Source organism: Panthera leo, chromosome B3 (genome assembly GCF_018350215.1).
Source record: "Panthera leo isolate Ple1 chromosome B3, P.leo_Ple1_pat1.1, whole genome shotgun sequence".
NCBI lineage: Eukaryota > Metazoa > Chordata > Mammalia > Carnivora > Felidae > Panthera > Panthera leo.
In genome coordinates, this window is record NC_056684.1 from 92712839 (window position 1) to 92727302 (window position 14464).

Consider the following 14464-nt stretch of genomic DNA (forward strand, 5'->3'; position numbering starts at 1 on the left):
ACTTCAATATAGTTAGATTTCACAAGACAATAAGGTTCTAATCACATCCTGATTGGTACAGATTTATGCAGAGTTTATGCAAGAATTAATGGACATTATTAAGAAAGTCACTCCACGCATACTGATATGTGATTATGCCTGAAGATATACAAAGTCATCCACAGCTGGAAACACACTAAAATAATAAGCCTACAGTTGCAAATGCTGTTTTAATTATGAATATCTTTTCTATTTTTAGATAGTACTGATCTTCACTTATAGTAGAGATACGTTATTTTAATTTAAATTGTCATTCTTTAAAATTCATATATATATGTACATATAATCCCTATACAGAGAGAAAATTAAGAAAATACATTACTGACATGTGTGATAGTTTCTTCATTCAGAAAATTCCTAAGAAGTTTAAATTTTCATCTTAATGGGAAAAAGAGGACTATAGTCACAATTAAATTCATGTGCCTAATTACATTAGATAAGTAGAGTTTAAAATGTGTTTACCTGATGCAAAAATTGTTACCATGAACATGGAAAGGATAACAGACACACTTAGAGGCCACCCAAGAGATGTGCCATCCTACTTTTAATTGATTAACTTATAGATTATTTCTAAATTATTAAGGAAACAAACTAACATTTATTGAAGAGCCACCTAGCCAGTCATTGGATTATATGTACTTTACCTAATTTAATCACTTCAATTTACTCTATTATTAGCCTCACTTCATAAAAGAGAAAAAGAAGCTTATACAAAGGCCTTGTGGTGATTTTCAAATATATTCAAAAATTCTTTCCAAAATTGGAGTCTAATTCTCTTCCCCTTGAATATGGGCTGGATTTAGTGACTTAGAATATGGCATAAGTATTGCTTTGTGATTTCTGATGAGATCATAAAAGACATTGAGACTTCCTCTTGGATGGTTCATTCTGAGGCACACTAGCGGCCATGTCATGAAGATTCCAAGCAGCCTGTACTAGTCAGGTCAGGTTTTCATAACAAAATACCACAGACCAGGTTGTTTAAACAACAGAAATTTATTTTCCAGAGTTCTGCAGGATGAGAACTACAAGGCCAAGGTGCCATCTGATCCAGTTCCTGGTGAGAACTCTCTTTCTGGCTTGTGGACAGCTGCCTTCTTACTGTATCCTCACATACTGGAGGCAGAGAGCTCTGGTGTTTCTTCTTCTTATAAGGGCACCAGCTTTTATCAGATTAGAGCCCCATCCTTATGACCTTTTATTTAACGTTTATTACTTCAGCACAGGCTCTGTCTCCAAAAACAGTCACACTGGAGGTTAAAGCTTCAATGTATGAATTTTGGGAAGACACAAATATTTAGTCCATAGCACAACCCAGTGGAAAAATTCACATGGCTAGGAACTAAAGCGCCCAGCTAACAGCCATGTGAATTAGCCAGCTTGGAAACAGTTCTTCCAGGTATGGTCAAGCCTTCAGATAACTGTAGCCTGGGTCAATATCTTAAATGTACCTCAACAAAGACCCTAAGCTACAGCCACCCAGCTAAGCCTGCCCTAAATTCCTTACTCTCAGGAACTATATGAAAACACAAATATTTGTTGTTTAAGCCACTAAATGTTGGAGTAACTTGTAACAGAAATGGATAACTAATATATGTAGGTATCAGTCAGTAAGCAATAAAACAGGGATAAGAAACCAGGTTTTACTGATTGCTGAAGTATGAGCTCTTTCTACTACCCACACTACCTACATAGCCTCTCCAATATTTAAAAACTCATTCATTTATTGTGAGATTTTACATATATTACTTCAGTTCATCTTAATAACATTGAGAGGTTGGTTTTATAATAAATAATATACAAAAGTATGTTTTTGTAATTAAAATTGTTTACATCAAATAAAAGATAATGCTTTGACATTATAAAGCTCTACCTCTAAAGATCACTTCAATCTGGACAAATTCAGTGACATATCTGGTTCCTTGCTTCCACAGTTTTCCTCCCTAACCTGTATTACACACATCAGGGGGATTGAAATTTTAAAATGTAAATCAAACCATGTTCCTCTTTTACTTAAAATCCATTCCATGACTTTGTGACTTCTTATTGGTTACACTTAAAATAGCTACATACGAGGACTAATCCTAATCAGATGGTAAAGCAGTTGGTGGCAACCCATTGCAAATACAGTCAATACACTCTGTACAATTGCCTTCATTTCTTTTCACTTCCCCACACAGGTCTGTTTCTGTCCCATGAATCCATGAACCCATCCTCAATCTGGTCTCAGAGTCTTTTCAACTTACAAGCCAAGAAAGAATATGATCTTAAGGGAATTAAAGATGAGCTCATCAGTTTAAAAGGTTATGGGGTAGCTAACGAGTACAAGCACTAGGAAGTAAAGACAGGACACTGAAAACTTCAGAACATAGACAAGAATAGAAATAAAGTTTATTGAATGCTTTAATAAAACATTCCACACACTAGTTATAAAAATAGAAACATCTATTTCTATAAGGAACCTAAATAAGTTGGAATTTACTTGTACCCCTAATTTCTCTGGCCAAATTCCATTAACCACAGATATCTAGGTCAATAGGTTAATTCACCTGTCTGTTCTGCCTTTGCTCTCTGTCACACAATGTCTCAAATTCTCTCTCCTACTGAGTGGGTACCAACCTTAAGTACACACAGTTGCATACTTTTTTTTTTTTTATTTTATTTTTTTTTTAACGTTTATTTATTTTTGAGACAGAGAGAGACAGAGCATGAACGGGGGAGGGGCAGAGAGAGAGGGAGACACAGAATCGGAAGCAGGCTCCAGGCTCTGAGCCATCAGCCCAGAGCCCGACGCGGGGCTCGAACTCACGGACCGCGAGATCGTGACCCGGGCTGAAGTCGGACGCTTAACCGACTGAGCCACCCAGGCGCCCCACACACAGTTGCATACTTAAAGGGACCATGCGCTCACATTGGACCAAGGTCCGTGTTCAGACACTGCAATTGTAATAACCATTGGTTCTGCCTCTCCTGGCAACTACCTCTTATGTCTTACCAAGAATCCGTGCTCTCTTTTGTCTCTTCTTTTTTTCTGCTTCTCTTTAGATTTTTTTTAAGCTTATTTCTCAATCTTACACGTTATGCATTCCTAATACTCCACTAAATCCTGGGGCTCTCTATTCTCTCTCTGATTCCTTTTTCCCTACTTTTGCTCAACATGGAAAAAACAATTTATTTCTCTCAGAAATCCTACTGTTTTTCTGACAGTAGCACCAAAAAGATAATTCCCCTAAGAAATCTTATGTATCTACGATTCTTGACACTAGAATTGTCTTTATTTTTAAGTGTCCTCACTCTTGCTAGGTATGTAGTAAAAAGGAAAATCATAACTACAGTGGACTTGTAACCTCCTAGTTAGGTTTTAGGTTTTATAACTCATAAGACAGAAAAGCAAATATGGTCAAAATTGTACTTCTAAGTCTCCTAGGAGACCCACAGTGGAGACTAATATACGATCACTCAATAAATTGATCACAGTTTTCCTTTCAGGGTGACTGCGTTACTCTTTTTGGTTTAACACCAGATGAAAGAATAGGTTTCTGTTTGGAGCCCAAATTGTACTAAAAAATAATTATCATTAAACATTGGAATCACGGTCTCACGCTAAGATTTCATGCTATGAGAGGCAGGAAAGAACTGAGGAACTCCTGAGGGAGAACAGCAGACTAACATCTCCCTTCTCACTCTTACTTGGGTCAGACACCCTAAGTAGAATGGTGAAATCATCCGTGTGATTTAAATTTCTCTCTCCTCTCACTGTCTCTCCCTGTTACCTCTTGCTAAATTTGCCTTAAATCCATGGGGGATGTGACTACAGAACATATGTATAAGGCCATTAGCTGTCCCAACTGAATGACAGCGACAAGACAATTTAACCAAAATAACTGTTGTATGAAACACATAACTAAAAATTTTAATGTGAAAATCTATGTATCCAGTTTCCCTTTGGATACTAAGAGAGAGGCTATCTGCATGATGTGGAATTTTGTCTTAGTTTCTATCCTTAAAATCATTTAATTATACTTGCCCATCCAATCAAGAAATGTGTAATACACATTTACACCATTTACTCATTATTTAGTAGATTTTCAGGTACAAATTTTTCTTTACAACTCCAAGCCTAGGCCTAAAAAGTAAAAGTTAGGTAAACTTCCTACCTGGTAATTTTAGCCACCTTCACCTTCTCCTTGGAAGAAAAGCAATTAGGTGTTAATTGGATGGTTGTAAGGAGAGCCTGCAGAGTTCCAGACAAACTGGATATGTCGGGTTAGAAAGAGAATGATTGTTCTCATCGATTTAGATTGGACACCTGGTAGGCCCTTTAGAGGACCTCGTACCAATTCTCAAAAAAGAGCAATATGGACTCAAAATGACCAACCAGATATAAAGAATCATGATCATTTTATTATCTGCCAATAGTTTTGTAAAAACTACCAGCATAGAAAATTAAAGGTTTTATTGCTGGACAGATGGGCATGCATGCTGGGAAGCCATATAGCTGGCCCACACAAAACGGATGAACAATTCCTGATTTTCATAACACTGCACTTGAAGACACAGCAATTTTCAGCCTAAGCAATAAGGCCAATGGAATAGGAAAAATATCTTTTTAATATTTTTCTGGATAGTTAAATGTGAGTATCTAGAGAATTTCTATTTATAGTTAGCTTGGCTGCACTTGGCATGCCTCCTACCAGGATTCATTATCCCACTCAGCTTCAGGTGCTTCAGGGAGGTGGGAGAGAAGGCCATGCCCACATTGCCTTGATCTCTGCTATCTGTTAATCCTGTCTAACTATGGCAGCAGCTGAGTTACATTATTGCTCCTCTGGGGCTATTTATATTTAACACAAGATGCAAGCAATGGTTCCCAAATCCTGGTCTAGGAAACATTAAAAATATAGTTTCTTTGGACCATAATATCTATGATTATGGTTTAACAGGTCTGGGGGCGGGGGGTAGAGAGTGGAGGAACTTGCCAGAAAACTATATTTTAGCTAGTATTTCCAATAAACATACTCCCATTTAGGGCCTTAAAGGTCAAAAAGCATCAGAACCCAGGGTAATAAATCTCTAATAGTACAACTTAACTCATGGGCAATGGGTATAAAAATTTTGGAACAGAAATCACGCATTAGTAGCTGTCTATCCACCTTGCTTGAACACTAACCAGGTTGAGCTGTTGTAAATTTCCATCTAGCCAACATCTGAATGCAGAAAGTTTGAACAAAATGACTTTTCCAACTTCACTTTAAGAATTATATGCAGTGATGAGCTAGTAAACGTTTAGTAACTGGATCCTGGGGAAAAGTGTGTGTGTGTGTTTATTACACATTTTCCTAATATAAAAGATATGTAGCCTACATATAATAATAAAATACACAATATTCTTTGTTGTGAATTCCACATACCTCTAATTTCAGTGTGAGTTATTTTTAGAAAATCTATGAGTTTTTCTAATTTTATTGCCAATAATGGTGTTCCAAAATAAGGCTATGACTATGCACTTGATTACTATCCAATTCAGCCAAGATGTCACTCATATCATTAACAAATGAGTGTGGTTGTGACACAAAAGCTGGCTGATAATTTTGTGTACATTAAAACATTAATATTAAAGTGGAACACAAAAGGCCTATGCAAGAACTTTACTCTTCAATGATGCAAGTGATTGCCTGACTAAATTTGATAATAGTCTATGAATACTGGAAGCACATTTCTTCATGTTGTCTATGCTATTCACAATTTAACAACTACAGACATGAAAGACTTAAATTTAATCAGCATTTAACATTTTCTCCATCATTTTAAAAACTTAAACAATCAAGACACTAAATCAAGTCCTCAATTTGCACCATTTTCTGATTGCTATGATGTAAAGATTCCCACCTGGCTAATTTGAAGCTACTGACATGATATCGCAGAGGGCTAAGTTTGGAGAGATGTATGGCAGTATCTCTTCTACCAGACAATTGATGTATATAACCTTAAGAGCAGAGATAATGGTTAAAAGTAATTTAAAAATTAGGAAGTTATGAATTTTGCATATTGAGTACTTTTGTTTTAATATAAATTATAAGTTTCTATAATTTGATTTTTAATAATGGTATATTTAACATCTGGTTCTCAAAGTGCCTGTAAATTTAACATTTGACTCTCACAAGCTAGTTAGAACCACTGTTCCATGGATGTCTACAATGTAGAGGTGAGAAGAGGTAAGGCAACATAGGTTAGACAGCTCATGTAGTGGAGGAGAGGAGGAGAAGACAGACTATGTGAAGAAAAATATAGAAAAAACTTTATCTGCAACCTTCACTCTCAGATATTCCCATTTCTTAATTATATAGGTGGCAACTCACCAGCAGACTTCAACAGAAGGATGAAATTCGATTAACTGAGAGTGGGCCATGGTCACTCAACAGGGCACCTTCTCTAAAAGCAGTGGGCCAGTGGTTTTCAACCCTGTTGACCATCAAATCAGCCACAATTTGTTTTATTTATAAACACACACACACACACACACACACACACACACACATACACACACATATCAGGACCACCTAAACCAAAACTTCCTAAGATGATTCTACACTGGAAACTACTTTGAAGTTTTAACCTGGAATGTTCAACATTTAATTGTGTCTATTGATTCACATTAAAGAGTCCATAAACTCATCTTGACACTAGGTAACTACCATATCAATTTCAACAAGTATACAAAAAAATCCATTCTTGTGTTTAAATAGGAAACTGTATGCTACATATTCTTTTTGGAATAAGCTATAATAAAGAAGAATCCCATTTACAAAATTTCTTACCATTTTTTTCTAGTATCCAGTCATAAATTCCTCAGGTGTGAAAAATTCATATTTACAATATTCTATTGCTTTGCTGTATTTTCAAAATTGAAAGATGAAGAAACAAACTTTGATCTGAGAATATAATGACAGGGATAGAAAGAATACTTTTTAGGACCTATTTTCAAAATTTTGTGTAGGGAATGATATTTCAGATTTGGAAAATCCCATTACTTTAAATGGGATTTACATGGTTACATTCCAAACTACTTTGAAATTTTAACCTAGAATGTCCAACTTTGATGGTGTCTATTTGACTTACACTCAGATAACTTACTTTTATAAGTCACTCTTTTCAACACTCAAGTTCTTTGAAGTTAAGAAGTAGCCAACTAACATTTTTAAGCTTTCAATCAATTTTACCGTAATTATCAAGCTAAGTAAAGATTATTTTAATAACAAAACACAAAACTATTTCTGAAAAACCTTTATGTAATCAAAATAGTTTAAATAGATTTAAAAGGATTCCAATCTGAACTTTAACTTAGAAATATTAGTAATCATCTGATGTTTCAATGCTTGGCATTATAGTGAAAGCATCATATCAGAACATTTCTATTTATTAGTTAAATTGCTAATCTTGAATGTTTTCACATTTTAACCATTTTTCTAGTTGTTAGTCTCTCATTAGGGAGGTCAGCATTCTCCTGATAACATATAAGCAGTTTTGCTGGACACCCTCTCAGTCACCATTGTCTCCATTTACGTACGACTTCCCCCTCCATTCCCACACCTCACAGTGATGGTGTGTCAATATCGGTGACAGTGCCTGGAAGAGCATGAATCATTTTGGATGACAATCACCTAAATAATGTTAGTAGCACAACCATAAGGCCATCAGTTGCCCAGTCTAGGGTTCAATTATCTATTTTCCCCCAAGTTAACTAACACTCAGTTTTATAGACACAATGATTAATTGTACCCTAGGACCTAGGCAGATAACTGGGGCGCAAACCATAAAATGTTACTATCTGTCCACAGTGCTAACTTTCCATTTATCATTTCATTTTTGTTCACTTATTTCCATCTGTTTATTGCTTACAAACCCTTCTAGTTAATATATTAGTCAGATACCACCTAATGTTCTTTGGCACTTATTACTGTTCCCATTAAGCTAAAATTCTAAAATAGCTTTTTGAATACTGGATTTTTATCCTTGCCAATGTGAAATTGTAAAACCTTCTTTATCCATTCATTGCATCAAAAACTTGATTTCCCCAGATGCTAAATCATTAATCTTGTCTGGATGTATTTCAAGATCAAAGCTCCCATTTTAATAAATTTACATGACAACCAACAATAAATCCTCAGATGCCCACCTTTTTGGATCACAACCTGACTAAATTCTTCAGCTGAAGCTGATCCTACACTACTTCTGGATTTGGAAACAAAGAACATATTTAGGGGATTAGATTTAGACAGAGACAGCAAGAAATCTTCCTTTTACATATTTTTTCCTTTTTCTGAGCCCATGCAATAAATTTAGCTCTGCAGGTTAACGGAAAACATGGATGTTATTATACATGCTGCTTTGTTCCCTCTGGCTCTCTTCAAAATATCTAAGACTTGGGCCTCAAAGAATTTTCTGTAACAGAACTTTGCTGCCACCAACTGAACACATTCACCCAATGCAAGTGGACTTTTTTACAAATTTGTCTGGAAAGAAAGACGAAGGAAAGATCAAATATTCTCTTGGACCAGATCCCAAACCTTAACCAGGACTCCATGTCTAATCCATTTCTAATCAGTAATACCATCAGAGCAATGGCAGTCCTCTCATCCCTCCTAGACCAATTTATATTCATATAAAACTCCTCCCTTATATGTAAGCAAAGAGCACTTGTTTTATTCATATCAACAAGCATAAATCAAAGGCTTTGTGTCAGGAGTATCATGTCATGAAATAGTGACATTGAACTGGTCAGTGAGCTGGGCTAAACGGGTCACCAGGTCAGAAAAGCAAACTTCTAATCAATCGCATTCTCACTGGTGAATTCTTACCTTTTAAAAATGCAGCAAAGTCTCTACAGGTGATTCTAATTTCTTCTCTCTGGGCCAGATCCATAGCCCTCCCTTAAAGAAATGGATGTCATTTAGTCAACTGGTCCAAGATCTTAGCAACACACAGTATCACCAGGTAAGATACACATTCTAGGGGCGCACGGGTGGATCAGTCAGTTAAGCATTCGACTTGCCTCAGGTCATGATCTTACATTTGGTGAGTTCAAGCCACGCACTGGGCTCTGTGCTGACAGCTCAGAGCCTGATGTCTGCTTCAGAATCTGTGTCTCCCTCTCTCTGATCCTGTCCCACTTTGTTCTGTCTCTCTTTCTCTCAAAAATAAACATTTTAAAAACTTTTTAAGTAAAAATAAAATAAAATACAAATTCTAAGACCCCTCCCCAGACCTACCAATCAGAACCTCCCAGAAGAGGGTTTGGGCAACAGAAGATCCCAATTCACAACCAGAGTTGAGGATCACCAGCTTAGTCCTATTCCCTCATTTTCTTGTTGGGGGAACAGTCTCAGAAAAGTAAAAGCAATCCACCAAACTATGCACAGGACCTCCAGGAAAACCCTGAGAAGGCCGGGAGCCCTGGGTTTAGAGAGTGTAGTAGCTGAGTTCACTAGTGAAGCTTAATCTATATGGAAACACTTCCAACATGTTGACCTTTGCCATATGCTTTGTTCTCTTGAACAGTTGAGCACAAACGAGATGAAAATGCTGTTTTGGAAAAGAAAATAGTCCTACAAAGATAATAAGGAGAATAGCTTTAGTTTATTTTCATTTCATACTTGCCCCATTTAGTCTGAAATTTTTGCCTTGAACCTATGGAAGCTGAAAATATGACACTAATATTTTCTCCTGATATAGACAGCCCACATATAAAATGTTTTATGGTAAATTAACATACATGTGAAGATTTTCACGTATTTGACCTTATATCTATAGTATACAAAAGGAAATAAAAGATGGTATAATATTTATTCCTACAATTTTATAATTTATTTTTTACCTTCCTCTTGGGAGGATTCATTTCAAGTTTCTTTTAGTGTCTTATAAAAAAGATTTATCCACCATCACTAATGAAACAGAGTTAATGTTTTACTCCTCCTACTTCTTGGACTCCCAACTCTACCAGCCCTGTCCCCATCCATCCCTAGCCTTAGATCACCCAGACATAACTTTGCTTCAAGGCTCACCCTGGTTCATCTACCTTCTTGCTTAGCGGTAACCTTCCCTTGCTCTCCTAGTGAGCACCCAAGCATCCTTGGAATTAAATGGACACTGCTGCCCCCACCTGATTAAGATGGCATCATTCTTGACAGTAAGAAGCTGGTTTTACACAACACACTTTCTCTTTTTGGAAATGCAATTTGTGCTGATTTATGGGGACTAGGGAAGAAGCAAGCAAGAAAGAGGTTAGTGGTGGCTTGACACCACCATGAGTGACAGCTATATATCTATACAAGGCAAGACTCCTCACCAGAAATCTGATAGGATCAAGGAATGGGACATCTTTGGGTGAGGAGGCAGATCAAACAGAAGGAATGAAATGGTCAAGCAGACAAGCTGCTTTCAGTTAACAAAGACTCAGTCATTAGAGCGGTATAAGTGTATAAGAAACTCTACCCTCATACTCCTGTGGAAAAGTGCAAAACTAAAAGCAAAAGCACTTTTTATTCCTGCTTTTTCTGTTTCATTTTATTTTGAGAGAGAGAGTGTGTGCACATGGGGTGGGAGGGGCAGAGAGAGAGAGGAAGAGAAAGAATCCCAAGCAAGCTCTGTGCTATCAGCATGGAGCCTGACGTGGGACTCAATCCCACAAACCGTGAAATCATGGCCTGAGCCAAAATTGAGAGTCCTATGCTTAACTGACTGAGCCACCAAGGCGCCCCTTTACTCCTGCTTCTTAACAGAATACAGAATGGATTCAGGAATTCTGAGGACGGTGGAGTGCACTAATATGATTCTGCCCCTGTAAGGACTTCAGAATATCATTGTAAGACAGAGAAATCCAACAGATTTGGTGCCAGAAGACAGATCAAAAGAAAAGCCAAACCAAAAAGAGAGAGGAAAAAATAAGTCATCCAGTCACTGGAAGGACTAGCTTAGAAGTACACAGATTCCCATTATTAACTTAGAAGCCATTCTACAGTAGATGAAGGTGCTGAAATTACAGATAAAACTATTGAGTACCAACTAGGTTTCAGGCACTAGTGATAGAAATGAGTGAGTTCCACCTCCAAGATGTTTCAGTTCTCCTCCCATTTCTGAACATATTATATGTCTTGGAAATATAACATTATGTCTTCCCCTCAGTCCTGATATGCCCTTATTATCAAAACTAAAAGTTTCCATAAGAAGTTACTAGTTGGGGGAAGGGAGGGGAGAGGTAATATCTTGGCTAATTATTATCATAAAGAATAATGTTAAATCTAAATCCATTATATTTATCAGATATTGTCCTCTAATTAAATAAACAACACGAAAATAATCCCATTCAATAATCCCACTCCTGTAAGAGTATATTTTACAGCCAACTCATTCGGGTAGAGCCAATTATATAGATTTTTATAAAAACTCAGTATTCTGCAGAGATCATACTGCAGTTCTATTATAGCAAGGTAAAACTTGGCCTTGACTATTTGCAGACTGAAGTAATATCTTTGATACTTTAAGATATAAAAATTCAAAGTTAGCAACCAAAAACATGTTCTAAGCTCCTGAAGTTGTAAAACTCCTTTTTTTACAGAAAAAAAAATGTGGTTCTTCCCACTAGTGTCTTTGAGCTGACACTGCCAGGGTTAGAATTGTATTTGACCAAAAAAAGCACAGAGAAACATATTTAGTTGTGTTCATCTGGACAGTAAATGACCGTATACAACATCTGCACTGACTCCTAAGTCTCTCGAGTCCCATGGAGATGTACTTGGCCAACAGCAGGCTGCTTCAAGTGTGCTTTCACAGGTCTGTGGGGCCTCCCATTGTTAATTCACCTATCCCAGCTATTATAGTCAGCTGCTGTTTGGTATCATATGGGAAAGTCTGCCAGCCACAGACTGCTATAGCATTTTACCTGGACGCTTTGCTGCTAGAAAAATTCTCATGCACATTTGATCTTGAGAGAAAGTTTATTGGAAGTTTATTAGAAGTGCATCTCTGAGAGTTCCATTATATATCCCTATGACCAACCTTTATGGTCCCTATGACCCACCCTTATAGTATAGTGGGAAAGCCCACAGAAGAAGAAAATTTTCAAATTTTCAAAATAAAATTGTTAGTATTGTTATATAAAATATTTTAATTAATCAATTCATCATCAAGGTTTCAAGAATTTGTGAAAACTTCTAACATGATTTGATTATAATCTAATACTGCCACGCACATTGGTGGTAAAGGAATACAGTTCCACACAGATAACTCAATACATCTCCATTTCAGTGATTATCAATAGTTCACTGTGACATAAAGTCTACATTAAGTCACTTGAGGCATATACCAAGTACCTAAGAAATATGGCTACAGAGGATGAAGTGTCTCTCAATGATATTCATTCATACTCTCATTGATGCATTTCTATCATTGTAAAGTGTATCATGTAGTCCCAACAATCCCATCTGTATGCTTATACCCCAATGTAAAACCAGTAACCTCAAACATTTACCTGAATCATTCAGATCCTTATAGATATATAATCACCCTGCTCATAATTGCTGAGTAACGAGTTAGCCTTTTGTTTAAAAAGAGTGGCACTCATCTATCTCACTTGAGATGTTTGAGCACTCCAAGAAATCCTTGGTACCCAAAACTGTCTCCCTAATTTAAAAAACTTCAATCTCTGAAATTTCACATCTAGGAACTTATACTGGATTCCATTTCTAAATGGAAAATATCTCCCAAACTTTACATATTTTACTATCCTACACTAAAAATCATTTACTAGAACTGAATTCTTCAGTTGGGAATTGAAGCACCATGACCTGAAAGGAGAGAGACAGTTATAAAAGAAGGAATGACAAGGGCGCCAGGGTGGCTCAGTCAGTTAAGCACCTGACTCTTGATTTCAGCTCAGGTCATGATATCGCGATTTGTGGGATCAAGCCCCAGGTTCTGCCCCTACATTGTGGAGCCTGCTTAGGATACTCTCACTCCCTCTCTCTCTCTCCCCCTCCCCTCCTAATGCTCTCGCTTTCTCTAAATAAATAAACTTAAGAAGGAAGAGGAAGAGGAGGAGGAGGAGGAGTAATGACCAAAGAAATGGCGATTCAGAGCCAGAGCGCTGAGAACTTCCCTACTTTCCCAGTTAGTTAGTAGCCAAGCAGCCCACAGAGACATCCTGGCACACCAATATATTCCTTCTATCACAATGGTATCAGAAAAAGAAAAATGGCACAGGAGACAAGATGGAATCACGGGAATATCTGGCCATGGTAGATATTTTTCACAAGAAGTTTCCGTTATGGAAAACAGAAAACCATAGTAGAAAGAGGACCAAGTCACATCACATCTCTGAGCTACATTTTCTTATATATATAATGTTGGAAATATATCAACAACAGCCCACCTTGATCCTAGTGACCATCAAATAAGAAACTGTATGTGAAAGCATTTTGAAAATCATTAAGTATCATTTATCAAAGGTAAAATATATCACACACAACAGACTCTTTACCAACAATAAAGACATGTTCCTGAATTCCTGTTTGGTTGCCAAAATATAAGCCCCTGATGAGTTGGTTGTTTTGTTTTGTTTTGTTTTTCTGATGTGTCTTTATGACCCAAGATTGCCTTGAATAAATCCATAGAGCTTTGTCTGCCATTTTCATTGCTTTCTCTTCTTCCATTTGTGGGTGGTGTAAAAACTTGGAAGTAAGAATGGTAGCTGTTTCTGATTTCCTAGCTTCTCTGCACTGCCACTGTCGAGATCCATTTTGGGTTTTTTGCTTGTTTTTTTCTTTTTTGTCTCTTCTATTGGTCCATCTTTAACTGAATCTGCAGAAGCTCTAAGCATCAAAGATCTGTGTGAAGAAAATGAATCCAGAGAGGAAGAAATCATAGAAAAAGAATGGTTGAGATGGAAGCTGATAGAAGTTGCATTTGGGAAACAACCTTCAAGGTCAGAGCAACTGTTAACCATTCATTTAACACAGTTACATACTATGTTGAATAGACTAGTAAATACAGATAACAAACAGCACTATTAATATGCAAAGACACTGAGGAACTTATCCTGGAAAGTGGCTGATAAAATGAAGCAAAATGAGAAGACAGAATTTTAAAGTGTAAGGTAGACCAAAAAGCTTTTGAATCCATACCACTTCCTCTAGGAACATGAGTGGCCAAAAAAGTCACTAAATTTATTCTGTGGTCCAAGTTCTACGAGTGAGCATTGATCATGGTTTTTAAATTTTCAAAAGGAGAACAAGTGGAAATCAAAGTAACTATTCTAATCTATCTAATAATGGACATACCTCCTGATAATCACCACTGCATTAGTCAATCATAATAGTGAAACTGAAATATGTCTCCAAGTTTATATAATACAGCATAAATTTTAAAGCAA

General features: G+C 36.7%; 1 long non-coding RNA gene across 1 annotated transcript in view; it reads left to right on the top strand.

The window, feature by feature from the left end:
* The first annotated feature begins 947 nt into the window (after positions 1–947).
* LOC122221312 overlaps positions 948–14464 on the top strand; it is a 55924-nt gene continuing 42407 nt past the window's right edge. Inside the window, exons 1-2 of the long non-coding RNA XR_006203155.1 lie at positions 948–1099; positions 13900–14017. This is a non-coding gene — a long non-coding RNA (uncharacterized LOC122221312). The remainder of the gene's footprint in view (positions 1100–13899; positions 14018–14464) is intronic.